The 16,199-nt window shown below is 35.3% G+C and overlaps 1 protein-coding gene across 3 annotated transcripts in view; it reads right to left on the bottom strand.

The window, feature by feature from the left end:
• The window catches only part of TENT5D (terminal nucleotidyltransferase 5D), an 84,105-nt gene that overhangs the window by 58,570 nt on the left and 9,336 nt on the right, over positions 1-16,199 (bottom strand). The gene's annotated exons all lie outside the window — the stretch shown is intronic.

Raw genomic sequence — 16,199 nt, 5'->3', positions numbered from 1 at the left:
AATATAGTTATAAACTGGTTCACAATTAGAAATTTTACATTTCAGCGAAACTTATAATGTTATCAAATTATTTTTGCAATGTTACAGATCACTAGCTTATTGAGCATCTATTACAATAAGGCACTAAAGAAAACATAAGGTACTCTTCGTGCCTACAAAAAAAATTTACAACTTAGGAAAATAAGACATATATACATATATACCCATATACTTGAAAAGTCAACTAGCAATGCAAACAGTATATACAATTAAGTGCCCAATGAACTGCACATAAAAAGAGAATAAGAGTTCAGAGAAGGGAGAGACTGGATATGATGAGAAAAAGCTTTTAGGTATGGACCTTAAGTTTTATTTTGAAACATAGGTAGAATTATGAAAAATAGGTAAAAGGGATAGAGTAAATATTCCAGGATGGGAAAAATTAAAAAATAGAAGGAGGCACCTGGGTAGATCAGTCAGTTGAGTGTCTGACTTCGGCTCAGGTTGTGATCTCGTGGTTTGTGAGTTTGAGCCCCACACTGGGCATGCTGCTGTCAACCTGTCAGTGCATAGCCCTCTTTGGTTCCTCCATCCCCCTGTCTCTGCCCCTCCCCCGCTTGCACTCTCCCAAAAATAAATAAGTATTAAGAAAATTAAAAGTTGAAATAGAATGTAAAAAACAACAGTAAAAAGGAATAAAATGGATGGCACAAGGCATGCAGATGGGAGTCAATGAGTAAACCAGACTGGCTCTTACAAATTAGAAAAATTTATTTAAGAGAGAAGTTTAAAATACAGTTGTTAGGCCATAGGGAGACACCAAAGTTTCTGAGTATGAAAGTGACTTGTCAAAATTGATGCCTTTTGTGAAGATTAATCCACAAAAGATGCCTTTTGTGAAGATTAATTAGTACATACAGTGAATTAAACTAAAGGGCAAAAGCCAGGGAGTATGATAACAGGAATGAGAAAGAAGAAGAGTGGGGACATTATAACTTTAGAATCAATTACATTTGGTGATAAATATATATGGGAAATCAGGAGAAAAGAATTAACCAAGAGGACTAGATACATGGCTTTGGTCAAATTATTTAACCTTCTGTGCCTCAGTTTCCTTATCTATTATAATGAGAAGGTTCTCTAGAGTTCATTCCAAATCTAAAATGATTCCATGATTCAATAGCTTTAAGATTTCAAACTTGGGTGACTGACTAAGGAGAATGATATACTGGTGGCAGACATTGTTTTATCTAGAGCAGTAGTTCTCAAACTTTAGCCTACATTAAAATCACCTGGAAGGTTTCTTAAACACAGATTGCTGACCCAACCACCAGAATATCTGATTGGGAAGGTTGGAGTAGTGGCAGAGAATGTGCATTTCCAACTTGCAGGTGATTCTAATACTGCTGGTCCAAAGACCCTACCTTGAGAATCCCTGGTTTAGGAAATGGGGAAAAAATCCATCGAAATGGAACGTGTATACACTACAATTTGGAATGGTTCTCATGAAAGCACCCGCAAGTATTCATGAAACTATTCTCTTTATCACTGGTGCATATACTTAATAACTACATTTTGTAAAATTTTACATGAGAAAATGAAGTCACAGAATTATAGTTTCATATAGAGTTATAGTTGCTTCTTCTGGTTTCCATAGCACTTTCTACATATATGTATTACCTAATATTGTTAACACCTCCTATTTTATTATCACATCATTTGCTTTCATGTCTGTCTCTTTCAATGGACCCTCAAGTACTAGAGGTAGAGGATCATTTTATTTCATTCCCAACATCTAATAATTCCTGAAACATATCAAGAAAAATAAAATAATGAGATAGGATTTTTCTTAAAGTAGTAATTTAAAAATGAGATGGAAGCAAAGATTTAGGCAGAAAGATATTCAATGAAAATTAAACATTCAATAAAAGAAAGGTTGGATACATTATAGATAACAGACTGTTAGGCAGAAATTTAAAAATCATTTTAAGACTGCCTTTGCTGCATCCAAAAGGGTTTGGATTGTTGTGTTTTCATTTTCACTTGTTTCCATATATTTTTAAAATTTCTTCTTTAATTGTCTGGTTGACCCATTCATTCATTAGTAGGATTCTCTTTAACCTCCATGCATTTGGAGGTTTTCCAAACTTTTTTCCTGTAGTTGATTTCAAGTTTCATTGCATTGTGATCTGAAAGTGTGCATGGTATGATCTCAATTCTTTTATATTTATTGAGGACTGTTCTGTGACCCAGTATGTGATCTATCTTGGAGAATGTTCCATGAAAAATAAAATAAAATCATTTTAAAAGAGTACTTAATAGTAATGGAAAATGTTCAAGATGTTAAAATTGGATATAAAATGTTACATACTATGATGCAAATTATGAAAAATATGATATACATAATATATACATAGAAAAGTAATACAATATAATTTGGGTTATAAGAAGTATTTTAATTCAATAAAAAGTATATAATAATTTAATCATCAACTTGAGGTTTCGTTGTGGTATATCACATTGAAGTTGAATGCAAAAATTTTTGCACTCTTTTTATTTACTTCTTATGATCAATAAATGTTTATGAAGAAATTACTCTAGGTAACTATAATGCTAGATGATAAGGACGAACAGTATCCCAAAATCATTTTCTTTAGAATATATTAACTGGTATATAAGGTTTCTTTTTAAATGCTAAATTTATTTTAAATGTTAAGGGTCTATCATATTTCTGTCTTGAGCTTTTGCTGATGTATTTTCTTTAAAAATAATTTTTTAAGTGTATATATTTTGAGAGAGAGAGCAAGTAGAGTAGGGACAGAGGGACAGGGGAGACAGAATCCCAAGCAGGCTCCACATTGTCAATGCAGAGTCTAATGTGGGGCTCAAACTCATGAACCATGAGATCATGGCCTGAGCTGAAATCAGGAGTTAGATGTTTAGCTGACTGAGCCACCCAGGTGCCTCTGGGTGTATTGATGTATTTTCAAAATTCCCTTCATTTCAGACATCCAGAATGGAGTATTTCTTCAGAACAAAGGTAAAATCTAAGTACAATTCTTAGTATGATTCTCCTTACATTTGGATTTTTTTTTATAATTTCTATTTGAGAACATTTGTGTTTGTTATGAAACACCTCTTTCCTTTTAACCAGGTTAAAGAATGAACAATGTTCATGACCATGAAAAACTTACGTTTTAATCTTCTTGATTAAGATGTTTCTAACAGAAATGGAAAAAGCATTCAAATAAAATAGGATACTATTTGAGCAATCCAAGTGCTCCAGATCACTTGTACCTGTTATTATCAGATAACTGAAGCAAAAATCCTATGTATGTATATACAAGTACATATCTCTGAGTTCCCTTAATAGCACCTAGTGAAAGAAAGTTCTGGCAAAAAATAAGAGCTTAATTAACATTGAGTAAAACAGCATAACTATCATATTTAATTATTACCATTCACCAGTGCTAGTAACTGGTGTTTTGAATAAAAAGAGATTAATAGAAGAAATAAATTCCTGCATTCTATAAGTTACAGTACAAGGTAATGGTCCTCAAGCTTTTTGAGTATAAAGACCTCTTTTTAATATCAAAAATTTCCATGAACCCCACATAACAGTAGTTGTCAAGTTCAGTGTCGCTGACTGAGCAACTACATAAAAATAGTAACTTTTATAAATTAAGTACCACTTTTTTTTTAATTTTTTTTTCAACGTTTATTTATTTTTGGGACAGAGAGAGACAGAGCATGAATGGGGGAGGGGCAGAGAGAGAGGGAGACACAGAATCGGAAACAGGCTCCAGGCTCTGAGCCATCAGCCCAGAGCCTGACGCGGGGCTCGAACTCCGGGACCGCGAGATCGTGACCTGGCTGAAGTCGGACGCTTAATCGACTGCGCCACCCAGGCGCCCCAAGTACCACTTTTAAGTAAATGAGAAATTTTATTAAACTATAGTCAATTCTTGTTGCAAATAAAAACAGGGATCACCTGCAATGACAGAGCTCTTGATTCCTAAGGGAATCACCAGTCAAAAGTGTATAGCTTTGGCAAAGATATACATACGATGTATATCAATTGACTATAATAATTTTGAAGTTCCTCCTAGGTGCCAGGCACGATGACAGGCCCAGGTGATAAAAGATAGAGACCCTACCTTCAAAAAGTTTAATATAATGGAACATTAACCAAAAATTATAAATACAGTCAGTACAAAGAATGATATAATTAGATAAGGAGATAGTGAAGCCATCAAGAAAAGGTGCCTATGGATGACAACTGGGCCAAGTCTTAAAGGATGAATTGGAATTACTGGGGTTTAGGAGAAGATGGAATTCCAGGCTGATTGAAAGCCCAAAGCAAATCTACAGAAGTGATAGATATTATCATGTGGACTTGGAGACAAAGCTCTGAATTGGTCCTATAAAATAATATATAAAGCAATTGTAGAATATAAGGATAAAAGAGATAGGAAGAGGAATTAATCATAAAGGACCTTACGTGATTATGTTAAAGGAGCCTGAATCTTATGCCGAAAATAATGAGAAACCATTAAAGAGTTTTAAGCTGAGATGTGGCATAATCAGACTTCTACTTTAGATAGAACTTTCAGGTAGCTGTAGAGTAGATGAACTTGAAAAGGATAAGAAGAGAGGTAAGGAAAATATTTGTTGAATAAAATGATTTAATGGACAGATAATCCTGTAATAGTCCCAAAAAGAGAAGGTGTGAGTTTGAACTATGACTATAGTAGTAGGAATAGAAAATAAGGAACAGTTCAATAAATATTTACATCAAATCAGCAGGATCTAGTGACTAATTGAATGTAAAATATAAAGGAGAAGAAGTAAAAGATAAATCCTAGTTTGAGTAACTGGGAAGAAAATGGTGTTTCCAAATGAGACTGAAAATACTGAATGAAGAAGTCTTTTGAATGAAAAACTGAGGACAATTTTAAATATGTTGAAGTGCCTGTGAGACAGAGCTATCTACCAAGAGTTGGATGATGAGCAAGTGGAGTGTGATGTTCAAGTGAGAGAAATGTGGGCTTGTCATATAGATTAATCAAAGATAAAGTATAAATTAGTTCACACAAGGAAAGAGTGCAAAATCAGAAAAAAATGTGTAAGAGAATCCTGGGAACACCTACACTGAGAGAGTGGAGAGAAGTTCATGAAAAGCATGTGCAGTTAAATATACACAAGGAGAGCCAAAAAATGTTAAAGAGTGTTATGAAGTAGAAAGTTTCAAAGAGAAAAATGTGATCAATATTGTGGAATGAAGTTGTGCTATCTAGTAAGATAAGACATTTTTAAAATGTTCATCAGACTTAGAAATAACAGTAAGTAGTTTCTATGGAGTGGAAAAGAAAATTTAGACTCCAGTGGGCCATAAATTCCTTTATTTCTTCAACAGTGATTTATTAAGTATGTTTCATTTGACAAGCATGATACCATATACTGGGCAAAATAACAAAATAACATGGCTGCCTTTCCTTATGTTGCTTTTACCATGTGGGTAGGTGCCTATCTCACCAATACTCTGGACAATGGAGAAGAATAATTTTAATGGGGAATATCAAAAAATTAAGGAAATAATTTGCAACCATTTTCCTGGTTAGAGAGAGGAAATATATTCTCAGGAGGAAGAGAGAAGATTTTATATTTACACACACACACACACACACACACACACACACAAAACGCCATAATCCTGAATCAGCTGAGCTCCAGGAAAACCAAAAACCTAGATTTTTTTTTACTTTCTTTCTTTTTCCTCATCTTAACAAATGACAAGAGGAAAGGAAATAGATTTAAAATGAAGCTGTATTGGATAGACAGGGTGGAAGATGGTGGCAGTGTAGGAGGACCCTAGTCTCTCTTTGTCCCAGAAATACAACTAGATAACTACAAATCATCCTAAATACCCCAGAAATTGACCTGAAGATTGGCAGAGAAAACTCTACAACTAAAGGTAGAGAAGAGGCCACATAGAAGAATGTAGGAATTTTGACATGGTTTAGGAGAGAAACAGATCTTGGCCACTGTGGTGGCGAGAGAGCTGCAGTCATGGAGAGTGGCAAGAGAAAGACTAACACACAGGGGAGCTCAGAGAATGGGGAATAAATCCCCATAGAAACTGGCTTGGAAAGGGAGAGGGGCCAAACTTTGTGACTTCTGGCAACCATTTGGGCTTAAAGTCTGGAGTTTTAAAGGTCAGCAAGACAGGCTGGGATAGGGGCTGGAGGGCACTGCGGTGCTCCTGGAGTGAAGGCACGCAAACAACCCATAGACATACAGTGTGGAATCAGTGATCTGAAGAGTACTGGGACACACAGTGGGAAGGTTATATTCTCACTTCAGAGTGTGTTGCAGAGAGGCAGTGTTCATGGAGAGACACCTCTGGGAACAAAAGAACTGGCAGGTGCCATTCCCCCCCCCCCCCCCCCCCGCCCCTCAGCATAAGCACAGGGCAACCTGTGGGAACACGTGTGGCTCCAAAACTTGCTATCTAACTTGATTACATCAAGCCCTGTCCCCCCATATTCTGGTGGAACTGCCCTTCTCCACCTCCTTTGCTTCAGCCCCCAATGTGGTAGGCCCCCTACCTCAGAGGACTGGCCCAAACCCCTGCCCACACTGCATCTCCTGACTTGGGAATTTTGCAGAGTCTCAGTTTCAGTGGTGGTAGCAACAGGTCTCATTTCAAAAGCAGACCAGATCATGTCTAGTTAAAACATATGACATTTATGGCAGGGACCAAACACTTCCCACAAAAGGCAGAGCACCTCTTCAGACAACTACCCTGAAGGACAAAGCAAAAGGCAGAACACATGCAGCACACATTGGAGACACTTCCAGAAGCACCACGACCTGGAGAACAGGGGACACTACATGGCAGGGCACTACAGGACCTCTTCTTCATAAGGCCATTACTCTCCAAGATATCTCATTTTATTATCTCCTTACTTTGGAAGTATGCTTTCCTGGGTCTATCTAGTAAACCAAATCTCAGATTCAGCAGATTATATGCATCTATATCCCTATAACTCTTGGACTTTTTCACCAAGAACCCTAGGTTTTCCATATTCTTTCTAAGATAAAGACTTTCCATATTTTCCAGTATTATTTTTGTTTTTCAGCTTGAGTTTCTCCATTTTAGTATCTGTCTTATTCTTTATGGGTAAAAAGCTCCTAGCTACTTCTGAATACTTATTTGTTTTCCTATTAATACCCCTTGTTGTTGTTCTTCTAATAAGTGGATTCTTTGATTTCAATTTAAAATTTTTAAATCTTTGGATCTCTCTAGATATTACCAATCTTTACTACTATTCTTTGCTACTTTGAAAATATTTAGGTGCTAACTTGCCACAAAATGTGAATAAAATACTCCTCATTACTTTTTTTTTAAAGGGAAGTCTTATCCTTCAAATCATTGCTATCCTCACATTTTACTGTCACTCTCTAAAAGCAATCCACAGTATGGGCTGCCTGGGTGGCTCAGTCGGTTAAGCATCCAACTTCAGCTCAGGTCATGACCTCATGGCTTGTGAGTTCAAGCCCTGCGTCGGGCTCTGTGCTGACAGCTTAGAGCCTGGAGCCTGCTTCAGATTCTGTATCTCCCTCTCTCTCTGTCCCTCTCTTGCTCACGCTCTGTCTCTCTCTCAAAAATAAACATAAAAAACTTAAAAAAATAAAAGCAATCGACAGTAAGGGATAATGATAGCCAACAAAAATACTGTTATAGAAGCTTACGTTTAGTCTGGGAATCCCTTTTGAGCTGCTATTATTATTAGCTATTATAATTATGTTTGTAGTTGAATATATTGCCAGGTGAAGTAAAAAAAAAATTGCCTTAATAACCATCTGACTTCGAGCAATATTTTACATCTCAAACCTAAATTACTAGGTGGGGAAATAGTGCAATGCAACAATAGCAAGTATATTAGAAAGTCAGGAGGCATAATGGACTAGATATACTAGATATACTAGAGCAGGATATATATATATGTATATGTTAAATATGTATATTTACATGTATATGTATAAATAAATATGTATATAAATATGTATAAATAAATATGTATATATACATGTATATGTATAAACATATATATGTATATGTTAAATAAAAACATATATGTTATGCATATATACATATTTTTAAATATTTTATTTATTTATTTTTGAGAGAGAGAGAGAGAGAGAGAGTGTAAGCAGAGGAGGGGCAGAGAGAGGGAGACAGGAGACAGAGAATCCTAAGCAGGCTCCATGCTGTCAGTGTAGAGCCTATATGGGGCTCAAACTCACAAACCCCAAGATCACGACCTAGTCTGCAATCAAGAGTCCTACACTTAACCCACTGGGCCACCCAGACGCCCCAAGCACTGGATATATTTTAGCATTTAGATGGACTGTCTAGAAATTCTGACTTTTAAAATCCTCAGTAATCTAGGGGCAACTGGGTGGCTCAGTCTGTTGAGCGACTGACTTCAGCTTAGGTCATGATCACGCGGTTCTTGAGTTTGAGCCTTGTATCAGGCTCTGTGCTGACAGCTCAGAGCCTGGAGCCTGCTTTGGATCCTGTGTGTCTTTCTCTGCAACACCCCCCAACCCCTGCTCATGCTTTCTATCTCTGTCAAAATAAATAAACATTAAAAAAGTTTTTTTTTAATTCTCAGTAATCTAAAAATACAGGTTAAAAGAGTTTATATTTATATTTTTCTTAGATGTTCTTTTAGTCTTTTTTATTTCATGTCTTGGAAGGATAAACGCTATTAGAAATTCTCTCTCGTACTTTTTTTGTACTTTTTTGTAGTTTATGCTGGATTTGCTTAATGGGTGTTTCTTCATCACCTGTAAACAAAGAAGTTTAAACTACTATGCATAGCACATTTAACAACATCAGAAAACACTTTAAAATAATGAATAAAACATTTTGTAAATCAAAAAAACCTCTTGGTATATTTGAGACTCCTCTGGAACCGTACTTTCTTAAGGTATTATTAATCTCTGTACTATGTCAAAATGAACTAAGAAATATAAAATAAGAATTCTAATCAGAATTGAACTGTAAATATGAGACACATTTTAAAATTCACAACAAAAGGGATCAGCTTACATTATGATTAACATCACATAAAAAATTACTGGATTGTGGTTATTTCACATTAGCTATCTGGGTGTAAAGGTATGACAGGTTTTAGGTTTGGGAATTATTAAACTTATACAGATTCAAATTCCAGCTATGCCACTCAATAACTAAGCAGTCATGGTTAAATTACTTAAATTCATGAAGTCTCACATCTTTTATTTATAAAATGTATCTAATTTTACTATACATGGATGCTATGAAAATTAAAAAGAGAGAATGTACTATTTAAAGTACCCATCGTGGTACCTTAAACATTACAGTCTTCAATAAATACTGAAAGCAGCATGATCTAGTAGAAAAATAATATTATAGTCTTGGAATCCTAATATATCAGGGCTTGAATCTGAGTATTTATAATTTATCAACTATGTTACCATGAGTAAGTTGTCTAATCTTTGTATCTTTGTTTTCTCATCTATAGTGAGGGCAACAATGATAATATACTTTACATGGCTATTCAATGATTAAATAAGAAAATACACAGTGAGCATTCAATAAAGCATTCATTCTCTTACCTTTTCTCAAAAATCAAATAGAATGTATAGCTATCTCTTAAAAAAATAGAATGGAATATTAAGAATGAAATCTTGCCATTTGCTACGATGTGGATGGAGCTAGAGAGTATTATGCTAAGTGAAGTAAGTCAGAGAAAGAAAATACCATATTATTTCACTCATATGTGGAATTTAAGAAACAAAACAGATAAAAATAGGGGGAAAAAAGAGGCAAACCAGGAAATAAGACTCTTAACTACAGAGAACAAACTGAGGGATACTGGAGGGGATGTGGGGGGGATGGGTTTAATAGGTGATGGCGATTAAGGACTGTCTGTACTTGAGCACTGGGTGGTATATGTAAGGCTTGAATCACTAAATTGTACACCTGCAACTAATATTGCACTGTATGTCAACTAATTGGAATTTAAATAAAAAATTGGAGAAAGAAAAAACTGCATATCTGCTATGTCACTATAAAAACACTTAGCTCTAGGTGAAGGGGATTAAGGAGTGAACTTGCTGTGATGAGCACTGGGTGTTGTATGGAAGTGCTGAATCACTATATTGTACACCTGAAACTAATATTACACTTCATATTAACTAACTGGAATTTAAATAAAAACATAAAAAATAAAGACATTTAGCTCTTACGTCTTTTGTGATACAAAAGGATAACTGAGAAAGTCCTTATCAAAAAAATGAAATAATAAGCTATAGCCAAAAATGCTGCTTTTAACCTTGTTTTGTAAAGTACTACTACTTTAAATGAATTTTACTAAAAGGACAAAATTCTAAAGTTATCTGTACAATAAACAATATTAAGATCTATATTAAAGCCAAAGAGCTAGAAAAATAAGACATTTTACTATTTTCTCAATAAAAACACTGACACCATTATTAAGGTTTCATAATACATTTGTGGAATAAATTCCATAAGGAAAGCACTCATTCATTCTCTCTCTCTCTCTCTCTCTCTCTCTCTCTCTCTCTCTTTTTCTCCCCCACCCCTCCTACCACTGGAACAATCTATTCAGTAGTATAAATAATGACACTGACAATCCTTTCAACTTTTCTTAACATACCTTGAGAAACTATTAAACAGTGCAAGTGAAACTCATGAAATAATCATTGAACCCAATGTCTGCCTGAAGAGATTTACATTAGCTATGACACAACATATTGCTATGACAAAACAGAGTATGGTGACAAAAGCAACAATTACTATTACAATTATTATTCTACTGCTGCTGCTGCTCTTAACAATGAAATAATGACTCCTATCTTTTATTGAATATTAATTGGGTTTCTTGTAGTCTGCTAAATACCTTTAACTATTTTGTCTCAGTTAATCCTCACAACAACTGTATGAAGAATGTATAACCACCTTTGTTTTATAGATAAAGAAACTAACTTTCCAAAAGGCACAGTTGTCAGAGTCAGGATATAAAAACCAGGTCTAACTCAGGGTGCTCATGTGGCTCAGTTGGTTAAGCCTCTGACTCTTGATTTTGGCTCAAGTCATGATTGCATAGTTTTTGGATTTGAGCCCCTTGTCCAGCTCTGTGTTGACAGCATTTGCAGAGCCCACTTGGGATTCTGTGTCTCCCTCTCTCTTTGCCCTTCCCCCACTTGCGTGTGTGTGTGTGTGTGTGTGTGTGTGTGTGTGCACTTTCTCTCTCTCTCTCAAAAATAAATACATATTTTATTTAATTTTTAAATTTTTTAATGTTTATTCATTTTTGAGAGACAGAGAGAACAGAGCATGAGCTGGGGAGGGGCAGAGAGAGAGGGAGACAGAATCCAAAGCAGGCTCCAGGCTCTGAGCTGTCAGCACAGAGCCTGACGTGGGGCTTGAACTCACTGACCACAAGACCATGACCTGAGCCGAAGTCAGATGAGCCACCCAAGTGCCCCTCAAAAATAAATAAATATTTTTAAAAACAGGTTAACTCTAAAGCCCATGGTTTTCAAAACTGCCTCCTAATTTCTCTAGGAATATTTGTCTTAGACTGCTACAATAAATATATAAAACACCATAAATCTTGTTTCTTTTACAAATTTTTAAAATAAAAACCAAGACATGGAAATTTATGCAGTGGATGATTCTGATGTTTCTTACATAAAAATGAGAATATTTACTCTGTATCAGACAAGTTTTCTTAATATTAAGAACACCACTAATTTTACCATTAACAAACATAAAAAGTAGTTCAAAAACTTGGAAATATAATTCCTGGTAATTCTTTTCTGATCCTACAAAAAGTCTGTTTAAATGTTTATTTAATTTTGAGAGAGAGAGAGAAAGAAAGAGAGATTACAGGATTACATAAGAATCACTAATATTAGGAATTTCTGGTATAGGAGAGGATAATGATAAGATGTACCAGGGCTAGCATGTTTTTTAACAACAACATTCAAATCATATCTTGTCTCATATCGGTAATAAGTTACAGTAAAGAATAGATTTGGAAAGGAGGATACCTAGATTTTAATATTGACTCTAATACCGTCTGTGGGACTTGCCAAGTCACCTCACCACTTTGAAACTTTAGTCTCCTCTGTGCAATTAAAGGGTTGGACTAGGTTATTAAGAACATTAGCATCCCTGGGACACCTGGGTGGTTCAGTTGGTTAAGCGTCCCACTCTTGATTTCACCTCAGGTCATGATCTCTCAGCCTGCTTGGGACTCCCTCTCTCTCCCTCTATTTCTGCCCCTCCCCTACTCTCGCTCTCTCAAAATAAGTAAACTTAAAAAAAAAGACCATTAGTATCTCTAACTTTATATGAGTTTATTCTACAAAAACAGGTCAGCTATCTTAAGGACACTGCGCAGAACTACTTTGCTCAATTTGGAACTCTCTTCATTATCTTTTTCAGTTTTATTTCATACATGTAGAGCTATTAGTGAAGAGTTCCCTTGGTTCTTCTAATATATATGCCTTTATCACAAATATCCAAATAAGCTGACTATTGCTCTGTAACCTCCCTGAACATACACTATCAAATATCACACACAAATGATATTTCTCCCATATCACATGCAACCAACAATCTGCATTCCTCCTAGTAACTTCCACAGACTAAGAACTTGAGTTGAACTTTATTTTGTACTTTAAGAAAAAAAAGTCACTATTTACTGAAACATATTTTCTAGTTCTAGCTTATATCAAATTGAAAATTCATTTTTATACCAAAATTCAGCTTTAAATCACATACAGTTAACCAGTCTGAACAGGAACCAACACTACCAAATTCTAAAATTAATGATTCAAACTATCAAGATATTCTCCAAATGTACCTGAATCAAAATAGTATTTCTTTTGGTTCAAGTGCCAAAAAATTGGATTTTTTCACCCTTCTATTAGAACTGTGTGGTAACTAATAGCCCATCCAATAAGATATTAGCTTAAAATTCATTCAAAAGAACAGAACACATCTTTCAATACCCAAAACAAAAATTTTATTCACAACTTATAAATTATCTCATTATTCATCTGCCCATTGAGTTATTTAGCAATAAGATCTTATTGCAGCATTATTGCTATTGTTTCATATTAAGTTCAAACTAAAAAAAAATAATGGTGTCGCTATAGGCAGTACAGTAAAAGCTGTACATTTGTGTTTGCTTATATGTAAGATAGTTTAATGAAGCCATAAATATCAACCAATAAACCAGGGACAATTGATTTCTCAGTCTTACTCATCTGGTTCTGGACCTTCTAAAATTATTTTAATATCACACAGCTCTAAACTATCTTTTATTTTTTTATTAATTTTTTTAATGTTTATTTTTGAGAGAGACAGACCGAGTGTGAGTGGGAAAGGGCAGAGAGAGAGAGAGGGAGACACAGAATCTGAAACAGGCTCCAGGCTCTGAGCTGTCAGCACAGAGCCCGACGTGGGGCTCGAACTTTGGAATGGCGAGATCATGACCTAGGCTGAAGTCAGATGCCCAAAGGACTGAGCCACCCAGGCACCTCTCTAAACTATCTTTTAAAGACTGACATCTCTAATCTCTACTACACAGGACAGAGTTAACTAGGAAAATGTTACTAAGATATTACCCTTGATATGCTTATTTGATTGGTAGCATTTTCAGTCAGTGAAAACATGCCATAGAAGAAATAAGAAATACATTACTTAACTACATAAACACTAGAGTTTCATAGTCTCCCAGTTAGGATTTAAAGTGGGGGGGCGCCTGGGTGGCGCAGTCGGTTAAGCGTCCGACTTCGGCCAGGTCACGATCTCGCAGTCCGTGGGTACGATCTCGCGGTCCGTGGGTTCGAGCCCCGCGTCAGGCTCTGGGCTGATGGCTCAGAGCCTGAGCCTGTTTCCGATTCTGTGTCTCCCTCTCTCTCTCTGCCCCTCCCCCGTTCATGCTCTGTCTCTCTCTGTCCCAAAAATAAATAAAAAACGTTGAAAAAAAATTGTAAAGTGGGGTTACTGACTATACCAACACAGACATACCCCTGGAGTGTAAATAGGTATTAATCTTTATCCCTATGTTTTCAATCATGTCATTCTACCTATCTGGAATTACTTTCCTTTCTCCCATGGCCTACCCTAATCTTCTAAGTCTGATGTCTTCCATGAAACCTTGAGCATTCTAGTCAATACTGATATCTTCAACATCAAGCCAGTGTTGCAAAGTTAACACTTAGTGTTCTCTAATTGTTCAATATATGCTGGTTTTATTTCCACAACTAAATTATAACTTCCTTGAGGACACATTAATGTCTTACATTTCTTTTTCATCCGAGTTGTGGGAAAAAGAAGGTATCCAAAAATGTTCATTAATTGATTAGATTCAACAAAAACATCTCCTATTACTACATTAGTACAAAGACATTAGGAGAACCTTTCTCCAAAAAAAAAGTTCCCAAAGAGTAATTAAAACCACAAGTCTGCTGCATGAAGAAAACTACTGATTTAATAAAATCAGTGTATTCTTTGTGTATAATGATATCAATTTGTCCTATGATTATAAGGTTGAAGATAGTTCTTTGCCCATTCAGTTTTAGAGAGGACAAGTATTTAAAAGTTCTTACTACATCTCTATGACCAAAATGCTTCAGACACAGTTAAAAAATAATAAACCAGGACTTGCTTCCTGTAACACTTAACTACATGGTATTTTGACAAGGTCTTCTTTTTTAGTCATTCACAACAAAAATTATCTTTTGTGGTGGGGGTGGATATATTTCTCTTGAAAGGTATTCTAATCAGAAGGACACTTCAATATATGATATTTAATAACTGTAAAATTACAGGACCATCAATCAACTAACTTATACCATTTATAAAGATACCAGGGTCATAAAATGAGGAACAACTTTGCGAGCACTAAAATTAGTTAATTTTTATCATTATCAGAACAGAGATACCTGAGATTCATAAGAGAGTAGTTTCCACTGCTAATTCTGTTGGAAGCTCATTCATGCTCAGTTACTGACTGGTATCAAAAGCATCTAATATGTATAAACATAAACAATCTGCTATTTGTATTGAACAGGCAGTTCTCAACTTCAGATATATTCACTTAGAGAGATATTATTTTAACAGACATGTTTGTCTGCTGAAAATAAGAGTTTCTTGTCTTCTCTCTTCAGCTAATTAATCTTTTCCAAATCTCTTACTCTCAGCTAATTAATCGTTTACAAATCTCTTACTCCTCAAATATTTGCATATGTTTCCCAATCACAGACATGTAACTGGTTATGAAGTCATCTCTCTGAATAAAAGAAATAGCTCTAATTTAAAAAGTAATAAAACCTTATCAATATTAAAAATGTACTAAGTTTCAACTATATGCAAGGAAATCAGTTGGTTCCAGGAGTCACAAGTCATAAGTAATAAAATGACCTGGTCCTAAAGAAGGTTATAAACTGAATGCAGAGATAGGCACACAGATAAAAAGATAATAACAATTTATATAGTAACCAAAGTTGTTTATCGCAGTGATTACTAGAAGTGGTTGTATCACTCTGATTGACACCAAATTTCTAAACGGTAACTTTTTAGAAGTTGATAGATTTCTAGTAAATATTAAAAAACATGAAGTATTGGAACATTTATACATTCATGCACCTGATGTGGTCCCTCTTTGCCTAATATAAGACTATTAACTAAATCTTCACTTAATTGAAGTGTATCCTATGAATTCCAGTTAACTAAATCTTCACCTTAAAGTTGCACTGTATCCTATGAATTCTAGTAAACCCTTCTGAGTCTAAGTATAGAAATCTCAGTTGAGCTTGAGATTCCTTGATCAGGCATGACTTTAAAGTATTTCAAAGGGCTGGTACTAAGGATGAATATGAGAATGAGTAAAATAAATAAAAAATAAAAAAATTAGGGAGGGGCACCTGGATAGCTCAGTCAGTTGAGCATCTGATCCGATTTTGGCTCAGGTCATGATCTCACAGTTCATGAGTTTGAGCCCTGCATTGGGCTCTGTGCTGACAGCTCAGAGCCTGGAGCTTCTTCAGACTCTGTGTCTCTCTTTCTCTCTGCCCCTCCGCTGCTCACGCTCTGTCTCTCTCTCTCTCTCAAAAATAAATAAACA

The sequence above is a fragment of the Prionailurus viverrinus genome, chromosome X (assembly GCF_022837055.1).
Source record: "Prionailurus viverrinus isolate Anna chromosome X, UM_Priviv_1.0, whole genome shotgun sequence".
Taxonomy (NCBI): Eukaryota; Metazoa; Chordata; class Mammalia; order Carnivora; family Felidae; genus Prionailurus; species Prionailurus viverrinus.
The sequence above is the reverse complement of the archived record's forward strand: the minus strand, read 5'-3'. Positions and strand labels throughout refer to the sequence as shown.